Source organism: Vidua chalybeata, assembly GCF_026979565.1.
Source record: "Vidua chalybeata isolate OUT-0048 chromosome W unlocalized genomic scaffold, bVidCha1 merged haplotype SUPER_W_unloc_4, whole genome shotgun sequence".
Classification (NCBI taxonomy): Eukaryota; Metazoa; Chordata; class Aves; order Passeriformes; family Viduidae; genus Vidua; species Vidua chalybeata.
Genome location: NW_026530339.1, coordinates 309476 through 327992, shown reverse-complemented (window position 1 = coordinate 327992; position 18517 = coordinate 309476). Strand labels below are relative to the sequence as shown.

The 18517-nt window shown below is 42.5% G+C and overlaps 1 pseudogene; it reads right to left on the bottom strand.

Moving 5' to 3' along the window:
* Nucleotides 1–18517, bottom strand: part of LOC128782889 (SET-binding protein-like) — a 120293-nt pseudogene that overhangs the window by 42272 nt on the left and 59504 nt on the right.

Sequence of the window (18517 nt, the reverse complement as noted above, 5' to 3'; positions counted from 1 at the left end):
TGACACTTTTCTGTTGGTTTGAGGTGGAGACACACTGTCCAACATAGATCTTAGGTATTAGTATAGGAACTGTAAACATAGAACACGTAGTTTTGAGTTTATAAGGTGGGAGCTGCCCAAGGCTCGTGCAGAATGCTATGGTGGACTTGCTAGCCAGAGCTCGGCAGGTCAGAGAAAGAATGTTTAGATAAGAAGAAATAAACAACCTTGAAAAAGCAATTGGACGCATTCCAGACCTCTTCATTGGCAGCTTGGGCTGGGAGAAAAAGGACTTTTACAATCTTGGGGTCATCAAGACTTCACAGAGACACAGACCCCGAGAGTATAGCAGCTGGAGTTCAACCGATTCAAATAAAAACCTCTTCATGGATCTGATGCAAGAGATTGCTACAGAGTTAGGATTATCCAACTGTTGGATTTGTGGAGGGCTCAAATCAGCCAAGAAATGGCCATGGAAGGGTGAGGGTTTAACTCCAGAGCAACTTCTGAGGTGGAATTACACCGGAATGTCTAAAACGATAATACAGCCTGAAGGGTGGGTTCTAGGTCGTAAAATAATTGGAACAATTTGTATCAGTCAGGAAGGGAAAAGATACACACAATGGGTGGGTTATACCCCTTGTATATCTACCTTAGCAGTAAATTCAAACAATAATACCAAGACCTGGCAGCCGAAGGCTCCCGCTGGGTATTGGGGTAGAACCAAAGAAATAAATTGTGACTGGGATAACCAAATTAGGTTGTGCTGGTACAAGAGCTCTGGAGCTAACCCTTACCAATCCTTGGAGGCCCTAAAGGATTACTGGGAAAAACCAGGCGCTGTCAAAGACCCGTGGAAAGTCCCTAATGGAATATATTGGATTTGCAGGGAAAAGGCATACAGTGAACTATCCCCTAAATGGAAAGGATCCTGTACTTTAGGCATGATAAGACCCTCCTTCTTTGTGCTACCTAGGTCAGAGAGCAATTTACTGAGAGTACCCCTATATGAGACTCTGGATAGAGAAAAGAGAGAGTTGAAACTAGAACTCCCAAAAGCAGGAGGAGACCAAAAATGGGGAGAGGACGAATGGTTGGCAGAAAGAATAATAGCATATTATGGCCCGGCCACTTGGGCTCAAGATGGGAGCTGGGGATATAGAACCCCAGTTTATCTACTTAATTGACTAATAAGATTCCAGGCTGTAGTAGTGTTAGGAATGAGATGCTTGACTCAGCCAATATATCAAGCAGCAATGCAATTTATTAATTAATATAGTGACATATGAGCAAAGACAGCACTGGGTACAGTGGTGGGGGTTTTCCCCTCCGACTGCACACCGGTTGTTGGGCTTGCTGGTATTTATCGATCATATTCATGCATATTCATAATCTTTTCCCAGTTTCTACGTGAGCTTTCGACAGTTTCCATTTCTACCTTTAACATCACAATTCTATACTCCAGGATCATAAATCTATGATGGTGATGTTTGGTTCCTTTCCAATTTCTATACCCTATTGTGTATATCCCAGGATGTGTATCCAGATGGTGAGCTCCAACTTCTATTTTCTGAGATCATTAATCTATGGTAGTGATGTCTAACTTCCCCTTTCAAAGTCACTAATCAGCAATCTAGATGTCCATCAAGAGCTTGAGATAGGGTCACTTTCTGTTTAAATCCTTTGTATATTCTAAAGCTACAGTTTAAAATCCTTAGTACTAAGCAACACTCTAAGGTTGTAATTCAAAAGTCCTTATTGCAAACCAGCTTAAGACTTATACATTCTAGAACTACAGTTTAATATCCTTAATACTAAGCAACTTTCTAAAGTTATAATTCAAAAGCTCTTATTACAGAACAACTTAAGACTTATAATGTTGGGATCTGTGATATTTAAATGCTCCCAAGATTGTAGAAAGTCTCTGTCTTTCAGCCCCGCTGCCAAAGAAGGAGTCGTAAGTCGTCTGTGCTGGTTTTCAAGGTTGTTTATTTCTTCTTATCTAAAATATTTTCTCTCTGACCTGCAGCAGGTCTGTCTTGCAGGACAGCATGCGGGGCTCTGCACCTCAGTGGGATGTTACAAACATTATATACTAGAAACTACATGTGCTATATTTACAATAAGGTGCCAATATCTATCACCCATGTTGAACAGTGTGTCCCCAGCCTAAACCAATAGAAAAATGCCAACACCACGGTGAAACATGGAGGGCATGAAGAAGAAGAAAAAGGACAAGGCACGCCCAATTTTCCTCCATCTTGCCCCCTTTGAACCCCTTATCTAGAATCCTAAAATTCTACTTTTGCACCCGTGCCACACTAATTACTACTTATATCGAACACTCAGAGCTTGTAATTCATCCTGTAAGAATGAAAACTCTTTTCCATGGACAGAGATCAGAGACAGTGTCTCTCGGGGCTCTGTACAGGGGGGTTCCTGACCCCCTGCCAGGGTCCCAGACCTTCCAGGGCAGCCAGAGAGGGATGCTCTGGATTCCCACATTATAACTGATATTTGCACACAAAAGATTGGTTCAAAGGCCTGCTTTCATGCTTTCCTCGGTTGTTTTTTAGAACTCATCTTTATAGCTGTCCCATGGCTGTGTTCCAGACATTTCATAACCACAACTACACAGGTTGCCTTTATTTACATGACACGAAACACAACTTTGTATTCCACAGTAGAAGTCGTGTCAAATCATACTTCGGAAGCTTTACGACTATTGGCCAAACAGCACTCTCAAAAGCGAGCCTTTGTATACCAGAACTGAATAGCTCTGGACTACTTGTTAGCCGAAGAAGGAGGGGTTTGTGGAAAATTTAATGAATCAGAATGCTGTGTAGAAATTGACAATTATGGGGAGGCTATAAACAACCTTGCTGCAGAGATTAAGAGACTAGCACATGTACCAGTCCAACAGTGGAATTCCATCCTCCAAGCTTCATGGTGGGATCAATTGTTTGGAGGAGCAGCTTGGTGGAGGAATATAGGGTTTTTAATATTATGTTCAATAGCTGGATTACTGTTTCTACCCTGTTTAATACCGTGCTTAATCCGATTAATCCACTCTGTTGTCCAAAGTATGCAGATAGCAACAACACCAGTAGATCCTGAACTAGCAAAAGCACCCAAGGCATCTAGAATTGTAGCAGAATTTCTGAGAGAAAGAGGGCATGATTTATATTTAGAAGGTTGAGCTACCCCAGCCTAGGCCTCAGCTACAGGCCTTGGTGAGGCCTCGAAGCCTCTGATGCAGTTAGAAATTCAGTCCGTGGCGCAGTTAGAAATTATGTTAAGGTAATCACAGTATAATTGAGCTTTCTGGGTGTGAAGTAGTATAGGTCTGCAGTGTGAAACGTTAACCACCTTAAGACAAAGAGAAACAATGTTTGCTTGCCAATGAGATTGTACTCACAATTGTAAACTATATTGAAGTGTATATTAACTGCCATCTTACAAACAATAAAGGGAGAATGTACGTTTCACCACATTGGTGTGGATCTGCGTTTGTCCTGTCCAGCCTCCCGGAATTTATGAGTCCCTGATTCATAGAATAATGAAACTAAGAGAAGATAGGAAAAGCAGAGCTGCGAAAACTTTAGCTAGGTTTGAAGACCAGATGAGTCAACTCAGAGATCATTATGAAATATACAAAACACAGTTGCCGTGGGATAGCTACAAGGATGAGTTTTAGCAGACATAGAAAACAAGTAGAGTCTTTTACCAATATTTTGCTTAGGAAGGAGCCGTTGTAAACCTTAAGCTACCTCGTAATAAAACTAACATCCTAAGATACACGTAGTAATAGAAATTTAAAATTATTAAAATTAGAATAATCTATTGCATCAAAGATTGTTAATTTAATAAATGTAGTTGCTAGATTTTATAAATGTTGGAATTAAATTTTGAAAATGTGTAATGAACTAACTAGGTGAAACTTGTCATAACAAGCATGAATTAATAAATTAATATAAAAGGAGAGGGATTGTAATATGTAATATATGTTATAAAATAATTAGTGCTAAATTAAATTAAAAACCACAGCATTTTGTGTACTAAAACCAGTGTTGGGCAACAAGCAAGCTAAGTGATAGAAATTCAAAACACCAGGAAGACACAGTTGCCAGAGATGTATATTCCAAAGGATTTTTCGTCTGACAAGACCCCAGCTGGAGGCATTTTTGATAGGCATCAGCAGCATCAACAGACTAAGTGATAAAGATTCAAACACCAAGAAGACACTGTCTCCAGAAACGTATATTCCAAGGGATTTCTGTCGTCTGACTAGACCCCAGCAGGAGGTATTCTGATAGGCATCATCAGAAGCTTATCCCAGAAATTTTCACCTGACAGGATTCCAGCAATTTTCCACCGGTTCCTGGGGAAATGTGATAATATGCTAAAGAAGCCCCCCTTCCAAAGCCCGAGAGACTGTATAAAAATGGACCCCTTAGAACTGACCCTCGGAGACCCACGGGGACTTTGGTGTGATAAAGGCCAAGTCCTAAGTCTCCCTGACACTGATTGCCTGGCTCAGAGTCGAATCGCTTGTGGTTTTTTTCCAAATTTATACTTTGATAATTTAATAAATTTCTTTAATTATTAAATCGGAGTATTCATTTATAACATACTGCAGCACACTCCCATCCCCTTTGGTGGGGGAAGGAATGTCAGAGGGACAGCTCCGTTCAACAGTAGGCAAAACACTTGTCTGTTATCAACACCTGTCCAGCTACTAATGTACAGCACAGCACTGTAAGGACTGTGAACTTTATCTCGGTCAGACCCAATACATGCCTCAGCAGATACTTCACTCCAAAAGTCAACCTCACCAATTTTAATAGAGAGATGCTTGATTTATGCCAGGCTGAGATGAGAATTTGGCCATGATTCTTTATTTCCTTTTAAAGCCAAGAGCCCAGGAGAAGCCAATTGTGCCTGATGTGAAGCTGCTGCACACCCAAGGTGGAATCTACACAACTGCATAAGATAGCAGTGGTCTGAATAAAAACTTCAAACAAGACATTCTGGCATTTTCCATAAAGAGCAAAAATAAATAGCTGGGAGCCACCAAGTTGCAAAGGAACGACTGCTTGACTGTTGGACAGAGAGTAAATTAGGAGGCGGAAATTAGGCACAGTGCTAGGGTGTGGATGTGACAGCCTGGTCAGAGAGAGAGAAAGCTGGATAAGTTTTCCCAGAATCGGCCTGGGAAGCTGGAGATAAACAATGATAGCCAATTATTAAAAACAACCTGTAGGTGGTGTTTTTCTAATAGCTGTTTTCCTGTTATTCTCATAAGATTGTTTACAAATGGGTGTCTTGTTAATTAGCCAATCAGGTGAAATGTATTGATTAAATGACCAATCAGGTCCACCTGTATCAACCAGTGTATAAAAGAAGAGGTTTCAGTAAAGATGGGGTGCTTATGCCACTTAGCCTTCTGTCTGACTCTGTGTCATTTCTGATTTAACAGTGACACTGGGGGGCTTGCAACACTCCCTAAAAGCAAAGGGATCATAACATTTAATTTGATTAATTAATCACTAGTCCAAAAGACTTTCTACTGAGCCTCAGGCACAGCAATAAACATACAACCATTAAGAGAAGAAATAAAAGTCTGGTTAGGTGATAAATACTCCAGCTCCATCTCCCTTTCCAACTTCCCTTTTGTTTCTTCTCTCCTTGGTCAGTGCAAACATTGGAAGCAACACAGTAAAGCAAGTGGCAGCATTAAAACAACAACAAAACCCGCTGTATTTCAAATGCCTTAGTCAAAATACTTTCAAGAAAAGTTTTGACTCACTTTCCCCATAATTTTTGCTATCCCTCAACAGCCTGTTCCTCTAAGAAATGCTGTAGGCTGAATGGAGCAACAGACTTCAGCAACACTTTTGACACTGTCTTCCATAACATCCTAGTAGGTAAGCTCAAGAAATGTGGGTTAGATGAATGGACAGTGAGGTGAATCAAGAACTGGCTGAAGGGCAGAGCTCAGAGGGCCATGATCAGCAGAATAGAATACAGTTGGAAGCCTGTAGTCAATGGCATTCCCTAGGGATCAATACTGGCTCCAGCCTTATTCAACTTTTTTATCAATGATCTGGACAAAGGGATAGAATACACACTCAGCAAGTTTGTGATGATATGAAACTGAGGGGAATGGCTGATACACCTGAAGGCTGTGCTGCCATTCAGCAGGACCTTGATAGGCTGGAGTCTTGGGTGTAGAGAAACCTAATGAGGTTCCACAAGGGCAAATGCAGGGTCCTGTACCTGGGGAGGAATAACCCCAAGTACCAGTACAGGTTGGGGGCTGACCTACTAGAGAACAGCTCTGCTGAGAAGGACCTGGGAGTCTTGGTGGATGACAAGTTGACTATGAGCCAATGGTATCTTGGGGGGTATTGAGAAGAGTGTGGCCAGCAGGTCGAGGTGATCCTATCCCTCTACTTGGCCCTAGTGAGGCCCTATCTGGAGTATTGTGTTCAATTCTGCTCTCCACAGTTCAAGAAAGACAAGGAGCTACCGGAGATGATCCAGCAGAGGCTACACAAATAATGAGGGGTCTGGAGCATTTCTCTTATGAGGAGAGACTGTGGGAGCTGGGCCTGTGAAGAGGAAGCAAAGAGGAGAGGAGAGGAGAGGAGAGGAGAGGAGAGGAGAGGAGAGGAGAGGAGAGGAGAGGAGAGGAGAGGAGAGGAGAGGAGAGAGAAAAGAGAAGAGAAGAGAAGAGAAGAGAAGAGAAGAGAAGAGAAGAGAAGAGAAGAGAAGAGAAGAGAAGAGAAGAGAAGAGAAGAGAGAAGAGAAGAGAAGAGAAGAGAAGAGAAGAGAAGAGAAGAGAAGAGAAGAGAAGAGAAGAGAAGAGAAGAGACTGAGAGGGGATCTCATTAATGCATATAACTATCTCCAAGGCAGGTGCCCAGAGGACGGTGACAGACCCTTTTCTGTGGTACCCAGTGACAAGATGAAGAGCAACAACCATAAACTAAAACACAAGAAGTTTCACCTCAACATGAGGAAGAGCTTCTTTACATTGAGGGTAGCAGAGCACTAGAACAGGCTGCCCAGGGTGGTCGTGGAGTCTCTCCTCTCTGGAGATATTCAAAACCCACCTGAATGTGTTCCTGAGTCACCTGCTCTAGGTGACACTGTGTCTTAGGTTACAATGCAAGATGTAACCAAAAGTATGTATTCTATTACCATCTTTTAAAACCAGGCGGGACAGTGTTCTTTATCTCTTCCATGACCAATCCTCCCTCCAGGGGGATATCCTCTGTTAATGGGCCGTTGAGTCTCACTGCATGACTGATAAAATTACATCATCCCATTGTGAGATGCTTCGCCCAGGGAGAGGAGTCAAGCATTCCTACCTGGATATAATCCGAGTTTTGAACACCACAAGCAGCCTTTTCCACTGGAATCCCAGAGGAAGACCAGACCCTTCTAGACCACCACTTGACCTTCAGAGGAAGACTCCACCCCTCTACAGGATCACTGCTTCAACAGAACCACATCTATCACTCCAAGAGGACTGCAGCTACCATTTAATTAGACTGCTACCAACACCCTGACTAACAGGGTGTCAGGCTGTATTCTGACTCTGTCAGTGGTTTTGTACTATTGCATTTATTTCAATTTTCCTATTAAGTTTTAGTTTCTGACTTGGAGTCTCTCACTGGTTTGCTTTCAAACTAGTACACCCTGCCTTGGCAGGGGGGTTGCACTAGATGATCTTTAGTGGTCCCTTCCAACTCTAAAAATTCTGTGACTGTGATTCTGTGAACAGTCATGCTAGCTTGGTCTCTTTTCCCCAGGTCTGGCAGAAGACTTAGAGGAAAATAAGAAGTACGTTTATTCTAAGGGAGCCAGATAACAGTTTTGGAGCTCTTTTTAGTAGTTTTGATTTGTACTCCTAAAAGTTTTCAAGGGCCCAAACAGCTGTTTTGATGAATGTAATTGTATTTAAAAATAATGCTACTTTGTAAAGCTACAATAGTAACTTTTATGGGCCAGATTGTACAAACACTCACCCCGTAACTGTGCAGCACTTGTCCCTCACTACAGGACACAGTGGCTAAGCCACTATCCACCATATTTGGAAAGTCATGGCAGTCCAGTGAAGTTCCCACTGACTGGAAAAAGGGAAACATAACCCTAATTTTTAAAAAGGGAAATGAAGAAGACCCAGGGAACTATAGGCCTTTCAGTCTCACCTCAGTGCCTGGAAAAGTCATAGAGCAGATCCTCCTTCTGTAAATTTTGCTAAGGCATGTGGAAAATAATGAGGTGATTAGTGACAACCAACATGGCTTCACTAAAGGCAAATCATGCCTGACAAATTTAGTGGCCTTGTACAATGGGGTAACAGCACTGATGGGTGATGGAAGGGCAACAGACATTGTGTACCTGGACTTGTGCAAAGCATTTGACACTGTTTTGTATGACATCTTTGTCTCTAAACTGGAGATACATGGATTTGACAAATGGACTACTTTATGGATAAAAAATTAGCTGGATGGTTGCACTCGAAGAGTTGCAGTCAATAGCTTGATGTCCAAGTGAAGAGCAGTGACAAGTGTTCCTCAGGGGTCAGTATTGGGACCAGCACTTTTTAACATCTTTGTTGGTGCCATGGACAGTGGGATTGAGTGCACCCTCAGAGAGATTGCCAACAACACCAAGCTGTGTGGTGCAGTCAACACACTGGAGGAAAGGGATGGCATCCAGAGGGACCTTGACAGGTTTGAGAGGTGGGACTCTGCAAACCTCATGAAGTTCAACAAAACCAAGCACAAGGTCCTGCACCTGGGTCAGGGCAGTCCCAAGCACAAGTACAGGCTTGGAAGAGAATGGATTGAGAGCAGCCCTGGGGAGAAAGACTTGAGGGTATTTGTGGATGAGAAGCTCAACATGACCTGACAGTGTGCACTCACAGCCCAGAAAGCCAGCTGCATCCTGGGATGTGGCAAAAGTAGCGTGACCAGCAGGTCAAGGGAGGTGATTCTGCCCCTTCTACTCTGCTCTTGTGAGACCCCCTCTTGGAATACTGCATCCAGCTGTGGAGTCCTCAGCATAAGAAGGACATGGACCTGTTGGAGAGAGTGCAGAGGACACCATGAAGATGATCAGAAGGCTGGAGCACCTCTCCTATGAAGAGAGGCTGAGAGAGTTGGGGTTGTTCAGCCTGGAGAAGAGAAGGCTTTGGGGAGACCTTAGAGCACCTTCCAGTAACAAAAGGGGGCTTACAAGAAGGCTGGAGAGGGACTTTTCACAAGGGTGTGTAGTGATAGGACAAGGGGGAATGGCCTTAAGCTGAAGAAGGGCAGGTTTAGATTAGATATTGGGAAGAAATTTTTGACTATGTGGGTGGTAAAGCACTGGCACACATTGCCCAGAGAAGTTGTGGATACCTCATCCCTGGCAGTGCTCAAGGCCAGGTTTGATGGGGCTGTAAGCAACCTGGTCTAGTGGAAGGTGTCCCTGCCCATGACAGGGGGTTGGAATTAGACAATCTTTAAGGTCCTTTCCAATACAAACCATTCTAGGATTCTAGGATTCTATGATTCTAAAACTGTGGGTGATTAGGCTTTGTGACTAATAGTCCAGAACTGCATATGCTGTTTCTTAAAAGAAACTCCAAACAACACCCCCCTCAAACCAAAACAAAACTCATTGTGACTTTGCCAATATTTCACCATATTTGGTTTCGCCTATAGCAACTCCTGTTTTAAATTGTACTAATGCATTTGGCCTTATGAGAGTGAATGAACCAGAGATTTATTCAGTGCTGTGTGGCAATGGCCCATTCCAGAAGGAAACTGAGATATAGAGGGGAGTTTTGTCAGAGAAGAAATCTCATCTGGGTAAATGACACTTCTCAGCAGAGCATGGCTGTTTATATGTGTGTTTGTACTGACATCAGATGAATGCTGTTCATTCATTTGATTGTCACTTCTCCCTTCTTCCAGTATTCCTCCAACTCTCCCTTTGGAAGGTGTAATCACCCAATGTAAGGCTTTTAAGAGGAATGTGCTGGTTTGAAGGTAAACCAGTGGGACAAATTAACACTCACACAAATACCTTGCAAGAGATTTTAAGTTGGATAATACAAAGATTATAATAAATGCAACGATACAGAAAAACTGGCTTAAAACTACAAAGTCAGAGTACACCCTAGCCCCTGTTGGTCAGGGGTGGTGGTCACAATCCAATTAAGCAGTGGTTGCAGTGCTGTTCAAATGATGGTTGTGGTCTTGTTGAGAGCAGTGGTCCTGTGGAAATGTGGGTCCTCCTCTGGATGTCCAGTGGTCGTGGTGGTGTTCCAAGTCCCCAAACCTCAAGATTATATGAGGTGGTGTTCTGGTGGTACCTCCCCAGGACGAGGAGTTTCACAGTGGAGTGATATAATCATAGGAGTCATGGGATATTTTGGGGAGTTCTTACTGGCCTGGGTCCTTATAGCTGCCCATTATGCTGCTGAGCCATTATGGCCCATTAACAGAGATGGCCCCCTCAGGGTGGGTGGGTGCTACCCTGGAGGAAGTTGTCATTTGTGAAGATAAAGAGACACTACTCCACAGTTCATCAGAAGGTGATGTAGATAGTTGTAGAATACATACTTTGGTTAAACCCCACATTGTAACCCAGGACAAGGAACAAGAGCACTTTTAAGATAAAGATATTGGAAAATAACTTTTAAAAGTACACATACATTTGTGCATTTCATAAGTGTGACTTGCATATGTTTGCATGCATGACACAGGGCTAGGAAATAGCCATATGCATTAACATTGCATATTTAACCCCAAGAGGTCCTAAGAGATGTAAAATAAGACAAAGCTCACAGGACTCACTAATGAATGGCCAGTGATAGTCCAAGTTGGTGCAGTACAAGGAATGGACTTTTGCTGTGGCCAACCAAGGTAGTTGGTGACACTCCCTCAGTGGGACACTTCACTCTTGGTACAGGTTTCTTGTGTCAGGACTGTGAGGCAGGACTTTCCCCCCTACCACAGAAGAGCTTATCTGTTCAGTCTATCAGCTGGTGTGATAGCTCTGGGCATTCTCCCCCTCACATGCATTGTTGAGATAACCCAGGCTGGACATCTGTCATGGTGAGTTATCTATGGCGCCAGTGGGGTGCAAGCCCCAGCTGACAATAAACATCTTGCCTTGAGAACAAGATGTAGGGAGATAAGATGAAATTTCTGACTGACAGACACTTCACTTTACAAACTATAAAAGCTACACAAAACTTTCACAAAGCAGAAATCTTTTGCACACACCATGGAAACGTGTAGGGCTTCTCATCAAAGTTTGGATGCATCTTTGTGGTTACTTTCTTGGGAATTGAGTGAAAGGGCTCTATGTGTACTCCATCATCAATTTGGTGGTAAGCTACATTGACTCCTAACCTATACTATTTATTCACTAGCTGTAATATAGGTACCTTTTATTGTGCACTGTATTTTTATTTACTAATAATTATTTTTGTTTATTCTGTGTAGTAAGTAAATAAGTCTGTTTAAAATCTTCTGTCTGGTAATCTTGTGTCTATTCAATAAATAATTCATTTTATAATAGACCAAATCAGCCATTCTTAAGAACTTGTGAGTGAGAGCCATCTGGAGTGTAGGCCACTTCAAACAGAGCTACTGCCAGAAATCTGAGTCAAGGGCAGGACTTGTCTAAGCTCTCACTCCATTTGTAACAGACTGCAACCATCTCCTCCAGAAAGTAAGAGGGAAAACTCTTCCCTTGACATCCTGATATTTCTAGATTGTAAAATCATACATAGGCTTTAAGGTTATATGACAGGACTGTTTTCTACCATATGCATGACCACTACATACCACCAGAGAACACTGAACTTTTCAAAAATAGCTAAATGCTGTTGCAACACAAAAATTAAAAATTAGCAACAATTCGATGGCACCTGCACTAGAACACTACATTGAAACAGACTGCAATTCCTGAATGCCTAAGAGTACTAAATGGTTCTCTCGATCCTTGTATCACAGATATCTCCACTGAATGTAGGTGGGTTCGCTCCATATTTCATCTCCAGCAACATACAATGAAGTTGCAAACGGTATTACTGAGCATACCAAAATGTCCACTCAGTAAAGATAGCACTAAAATTGTGATATAAATCTATTTTCAGCTTTCATCTAAATATTTAGGGTGTCTCCTCTTATCTCTGTTATACATAATTTTTATATTGTGAAAGATGACAAATACCAAAATAAAAGAGCAATTAAGCTATGGAAGTGGTTTCCTGGGACAGAGCTATATAATCTTATAGGACTTTTTTTCTTTTACCTTTTATTTTCTGATTAGTCAATCACTGTTTAGCCATCACAGGGAAATTAGCAGAAAGAAGGTCAAGATTATAATGGAAAAGTTTAATTCCCCCCCTCAGTGAGAACTGGTCAGCAGTTATGGCTAGACTCAAGTGAGGACCTATGTTGGGAATTCCAGTGAAGGTCAAAAGCAGAGAGGATAAAAAGCTGCACTGAGATCTTAGACAGTGTCATGGTTTAAAAAGTATTTTAAAAAGTTTTAAAAGTTTAAACAGCAAATCTGACAGAGCTCCTATTGCAAGTTCTACCACACCATCTTATGTTTTTATTGGCATGGACAATAAACTGAAGGAAAATAACATGAAATGGCCTTTTTAAACTAATTATATTTCCAAGTAAGCCTGGTGGGGATCATGCCTCTACTTTGGAAACTCTTTTGGGTTCAGCAGTATTGAGAATTTTGACAATTTGTTACATCTAAGTGAAATATATTAAATTGGAAGTAAAGGTTTAGCAAACATCTGTTCAAAAAGCAAAACGGCTAACAAATCCAACTGTTATCAAACTATGAAATCATAAACTTCCACTAAAAGACCAATAAAAAGCCTTGTTAAAATTTTTGAAGACTTTTAACCCTTGTCTTCTAAGACACAACTTCCTTAATGCAATAGACACTGGAGCATTTGCTGGAGAATATTTTTGTTATTTGTCAGGCATGCAGTAACCCTGATACAACCAGTGACTGAATTCAGTCTCTTTTCCAATATGTTTTGGTGTCTCATTTCTGGGTGTCACAATTGGTCTGATATAATACAGTATCATGAATGGCAATGTTTTCATTGGGTAAGCTCTCATTTTAGACTGTTTTTCATTGCTATAGTCCAGATACTGGTCTCAGTGAAGGAAATGGAAATGTCTAGGTGGCTTAAGCCTGAGCAGTCTTTGGAACTCAGTTACAATAAAAAAAAAAAAAAAAAACCAAAACTTTGGAGCCTTACTTTGGCAGGTTATACAAATTCTCAGCTGATTCTCTTTTCATTTTGGAAGCTATGAATTACGGGGTTTTTTTAAGCTCTTTTTTTAGCACATCACAATGTCATCCTAAAAATGCAAGTGTTGGAGTGGTGGGTGCTGCTGCCTATTTCTTGTCCCCAACCAACCTCTCTTGTAGAAAAGCAAGTTGAGTTAACCTTCAGGCAACGCAGTCAGACCCTCACTCAACACTCACTGCAGCTGGCTCAGTGATAGAGGCAAGAAAGGCTCTTTGTGCAGGGTTTTATTCCAGCAAAGGATATCACATGTGGCTGAAGGGAATCCAGCAAGGAAAAGAGAGCAACCACGTGGAGAAGGCAGCTTAAGAAGGGGTGGGGGGCGGAGCTAAGGGCGAGGCAGAGGGGTTTGGTCTCCAGGGATACCAATCCAGTGAGGGGACAGGGAAAGGAGAAACCAGGGGAAGTTACACAGGGGAAATTGACACAGAAGTCTATTTGGGAGTGTGTTTTTCCCCCCAGGAGGACTGACTCTATGGTAAGTAGTTACTGCTGTTGCCAGGGCCGAGGACTTGGGGACTGACTGAGGTGGGAGAGTTCATGGGATGCTACATCATCCACCACTGGGTGGTTCAGTAAAGCTCACCCTTTTCCAGATCCTAGTGTGAAATCTGCTTTTTGATATGATAAATACCTGATAGTGCAGGAGCTCTGGGCTTGCTTCCAAGCTAAATTCATTTATATTGCAGCAAAACACCTGCCTCTGTATCATCACAAAAGCAGCTCCCTTTTGTAAAGTACAATTCAGTCTCTCAGACAAGATTCAGATTCTTTTTTTTTGCCCTTCTGCAGGCAACGAACAGATGTCCTTAGCATCTGAAAGGAATTTCTTCCTTCTGCATCTACGCAGCTTATATATCCAAGTCAAGAGACCTAAAACTCTTCAGAGTCAGTTGGTGAGGGTTTATTGCTTCCATTACATTAGTCCCTTCCCATAGCCACTCAGTGCTCAAGATAATTACTTTACATGACACCTGCCAACTGGAAGTGACAGATTTACACTGGTATTGTACCCAGGATCTCCATATATTCAGCACAACCACCATCATGATGGATCCCTCTGGATCAGCAGTACACCACAGTAGTCATGGGACACAGACCCAGCTCCACAACTTCCCATGCATCTGGTCCTTCTCATCAACACATGGCTTTTGTATGTTTTGTGAGCCAGAGCAGAGATTCTTCACTCTGTACTGTGGCTGTTCTCCCAAAGGCTGGGCAACGATTACCACCCCATGAGAGCAGACACCAATAAGAGGGATACCTACCTTGCCAACAGGTATTATAATTGATGCTGTTGCAGAATGTAATGGCAAGATTTTTTGAGGAAGCTCAACAAACTATGAGAGATAGGTGAAGGCAGGACAAATATTCAAAAAAATGTTGTGCAACAACTCAAAGACTTTTAAAGGTTTTGGCTTAAGGCATGCACAACTTTCTTGTTGATCTCCCCAGAGTCTGGATGCATACTGCCAGTCAATTACAAAAATCCAGAGAACTTATTGACTCATAAATATATTTGGTGTAAATGGCAAGTCCCTCTTTGACATTAAAATTTAAATGCAGTAAAGTAAAATAGAATAAAGCAGAGTTTACTTGAAGAAGCTGAAGAATCATAAGTACTTCTGTTCTTCCTATTTGTCCTGAAGGGCTGAATGTCCTTTCCCCTGTAAGTTCCAAACCCTTCAAAGCTTCTTCTTTTATTCCCACTTGCATCCTTGTCCTGCTTCTCACTTGAGGAATTCATTTCACCAAACATGTCCAGGGACTCTGACCTTCCATTACTCTCAGTATTACCAGAGTATCTCTTTGTGCAAGAGTCAATGGGATCATTGTTGAAGTTGCTATTATCTTTACTCTGTGTCCACTGCTGGGCATCAGAAAGTGATAATATAGACAGTGTATCTGCTTCAAAGTTACTCTTTGAGCCTTTGTGTCTGGTTTCACAATGCTGGTGCTTCTGCTTCACCTTGTGTTTTCTTTTCTCGTTGAGCAAGGAGAAGTCTTTATCTGAGCTGCTTAGCCTTTCATTGATTGCATGGCTGGAGAAGCCAGTGGACTTGCTAGCAAAGAGACCACTCAGATCTTCATGTGTCCCCAATATCTGCTCATCCTTATGCTTGTGCTTATGTTTGTGTTTCCTTTTGTGAAGTCGGCCACTTGAAATGCTTGTTCCTCCAACTTTTGGAGGAGCCAAAGAGGACTACATGTCTCCAAGGCCCATTCCCATAGGGGCTTGTAGGTGCACTCCATGTTTTGCTTTATGTTTGGCAGTGGTGGACATCTTTATATGAGAACTTGCATGGAATTGGAGTGGGGACACAGTAGGTCTCATAAATGGGGAAGCCGGGTACAGAGGAGCTGGATACTGACCATAGTAACCAAGATTCATCATAGGCATTGATGTGTAAGGCATTCCATAGGGTGCATAGTAACTCCCACTGGGAATAGGGCAACCAAACCCTTGTAAAAAAGGCACCTTTGTCATGGTGTCCTTGGTTTTGGCAGGTCTACCACACTTCTTCTTAGACTTTATATCAGAGGTCCTGCAAAGATAGAGCAATGGGTCATACTAGATATATGGCACAGGGTAGTAGTGACCAAAATTAATCCTGAAGATGCTGGGATATGGATTTTCATGATAAAATATATAACTTTTATGAGAAATCAGAACACTTGAAACTTATTGATGAGTTCATCAAGGTCTGCCAGAAACTGGAGGCCATCTCTCTTCTGCAGGCTTTTCCTTTTCCTCTTGTGCTTTGGCTTTTTAATACCCTCATGAAAGAGAAAGCTATCCACAATGAGATGTTTCTGCTGCTGACCATGCCTGTTCTTTATGCTGGTGTCAGATGGGATAGCCTCTGGATTGTCCAGGGTGCAGAAATCAAAGGAGTATATCCGGTGGGATTCTGAGCTTTTCTCGCCTTGGTCAGAGGTACTGTTGTTGTCTGTACCTATCCCACTGTCACTTGGTATGGTTTCCTCACTGTGAGACTCGCTCACTGGTGACAGCATGACTTCTTTCAGAGAACCTATATCACAGAGATGAGAAGGTGAATTAGCCATTAACCAGGGTGGAGACAGCTTCCAAGTTTTACTGCGCATTCCTTTCTGGGTTTTTGGAGGAAGAGCACTGATAGGTTGAAGATTTGGCATAGTTTTTAACTCTGAAAAATTAGTTGCAGTGCTTGCAGGGCTGAGGTTGTCATTAATCCCCACTAACTGTGTTGAAAGCAGATGAATAGCTGCTGGTGATGATGCCACAAGTGACTGCAGGTTGGAAGGCACTGCTGGGTTTTCTGGCTGGCTGGAAACAAGTCTTGAGTGTTTGATGGATGTCTTAGGTTCTTCTGTCTGAAGCTGCATCTCTGTCCTTGGCTTTCTGCCCCGTTTTTTACCTATGTAGATAGCCCCCCTCTTGTTGACATTGATCTGCTTCCCTAGTCAATGGTGGTTGGCCCAACACTAAACAGGGTCTAGACTTTTGCTTTCAGAGCTATGCAGATGGAGCAGGAGGACAAAATCTGATTGAGAATGTTTTTCCTCTTGAGGGTTTTCATTTCCTTAATGGTCTTGATGGTCTTCTTATCTAAGACCCCAGGCTTCACGACCCTTTTGTGAAATTTGAGTTCACTGATGGACTTGTCCTTTCCTGGAACTATCTGGGCCAACTTGGGCAGGTTCCTTCTCCTCTTCCTTTTCTTTGTTCCTGGAAATTCGTGATTGATTGGACTCACTGGGCTGGTGGAGGTTCCCTCATGAATGGTTTCAACAGTGAGCAAAGGCTGTTTCTTTGGTTGTCCTCTTTTTTTCTTGACAGGTGTGATCGCAGTAAGACTGTCTGTATTGGTATAAAGAGGGCTGGATGGTGTGATTGGATAGGCTAAAGGAGGCTCCACCATCAGCTTCTCAGATATTGTCATGGAGGTCTCCTGAAGCATAGATTTAGGTTGGCTACAGGTCCATCGCCACTTAGCTGCATGTTTGGGGTGCTGGACCTCAGATAATTTGCTGGCTGTGGGAAGATCGGTTTTCTGAGTCTGGTGGCCCAGTTGGGGGAGGCTTTGTCAATGAACACACCACTGTCAGTAGCTACTAAGGGGGACTCATTTTCAATCACTTTTCCTGTCTTTGTGGCTTGAAGATCTTTTTTACTCCCCTCTGGCTGAGAGCTAGTCCTGTTTGCTACTTCACTGCTCATAGCAAGTTCAGAAGGCAGGCTTTTCTCCTGGGTAGTTTCCTCTATGAAAGATTTTGTGGAGTGCCTTTTTTTCCTTTTGTGGCCAGAAGTATCTGTTGTCAGAGACTTTATTGGGTTGGTAATTTGTATGCAACTGGTGTCACTTTCACAACTGCTAGCAGAAATGGGATTCTGATTTGAGGGTGATGTATCCAACACACTGTCCATTGAATAAGACTCCTTTTTTCCTTCCATGCTGTCATGGGATTTGCTGTCAAATGCTTTCTGAGCACTCTTTACCCATTCGATGTCTGTGGTTTGGATGGCTTGACTTAGCAAGTTGTTTTTGCAGGACTTCTTTGTACTCCTGGTAGGCTGATTGGGGGCTTCCAGCTGCATACCTCCCTCTTGATCTCTAAGAGTCAAAAGCCCATTACACTCAGAGTCACCGCTCAGCTGGGCAGCCCCAATGATGCTGTTGGGTGGTGGGACTGCACTGCAAATGGCAAGCTCTTTACTACCATCTGACAGCTGCCCCCATGTGCTGCTGGTGCAGGACTTTTTTGCCTGGGATTTGCTGAAGGACACTCCTGGCTCCATAGTGGAGACCTTGGTGGCACTAACTGCTTCTCTACTGGGTTCTGTGCTAACAAAGCAACTTTGAGAAGTGGATCCAGTATCAGAGCTTGCTGACCAGTCAAGATGGTGCTGGTTGCTACTTTTTTGCTGGTGCTTTGATTTTAAGGTGTCACTGGTGAAATCTTGTTGGAGACCTGGATCATAGTGCAGAGCAGAATGTTTTTGTGGTCTGTCATAAACTTGGAAGGTCACAGAAAATAAATAGAAAAAAAATTAGTTTATCAGTCCATTCATAACCCCTGGTTGCAGCTCTTTATTTTGTACAGTGAATGACAATTCTTCTTGACCAATGTTCTTGTAAGGGTTAGAAACCTTTATAGAGTCTTATATTTGAGCCAAATTTGCATTTAAATTCATGC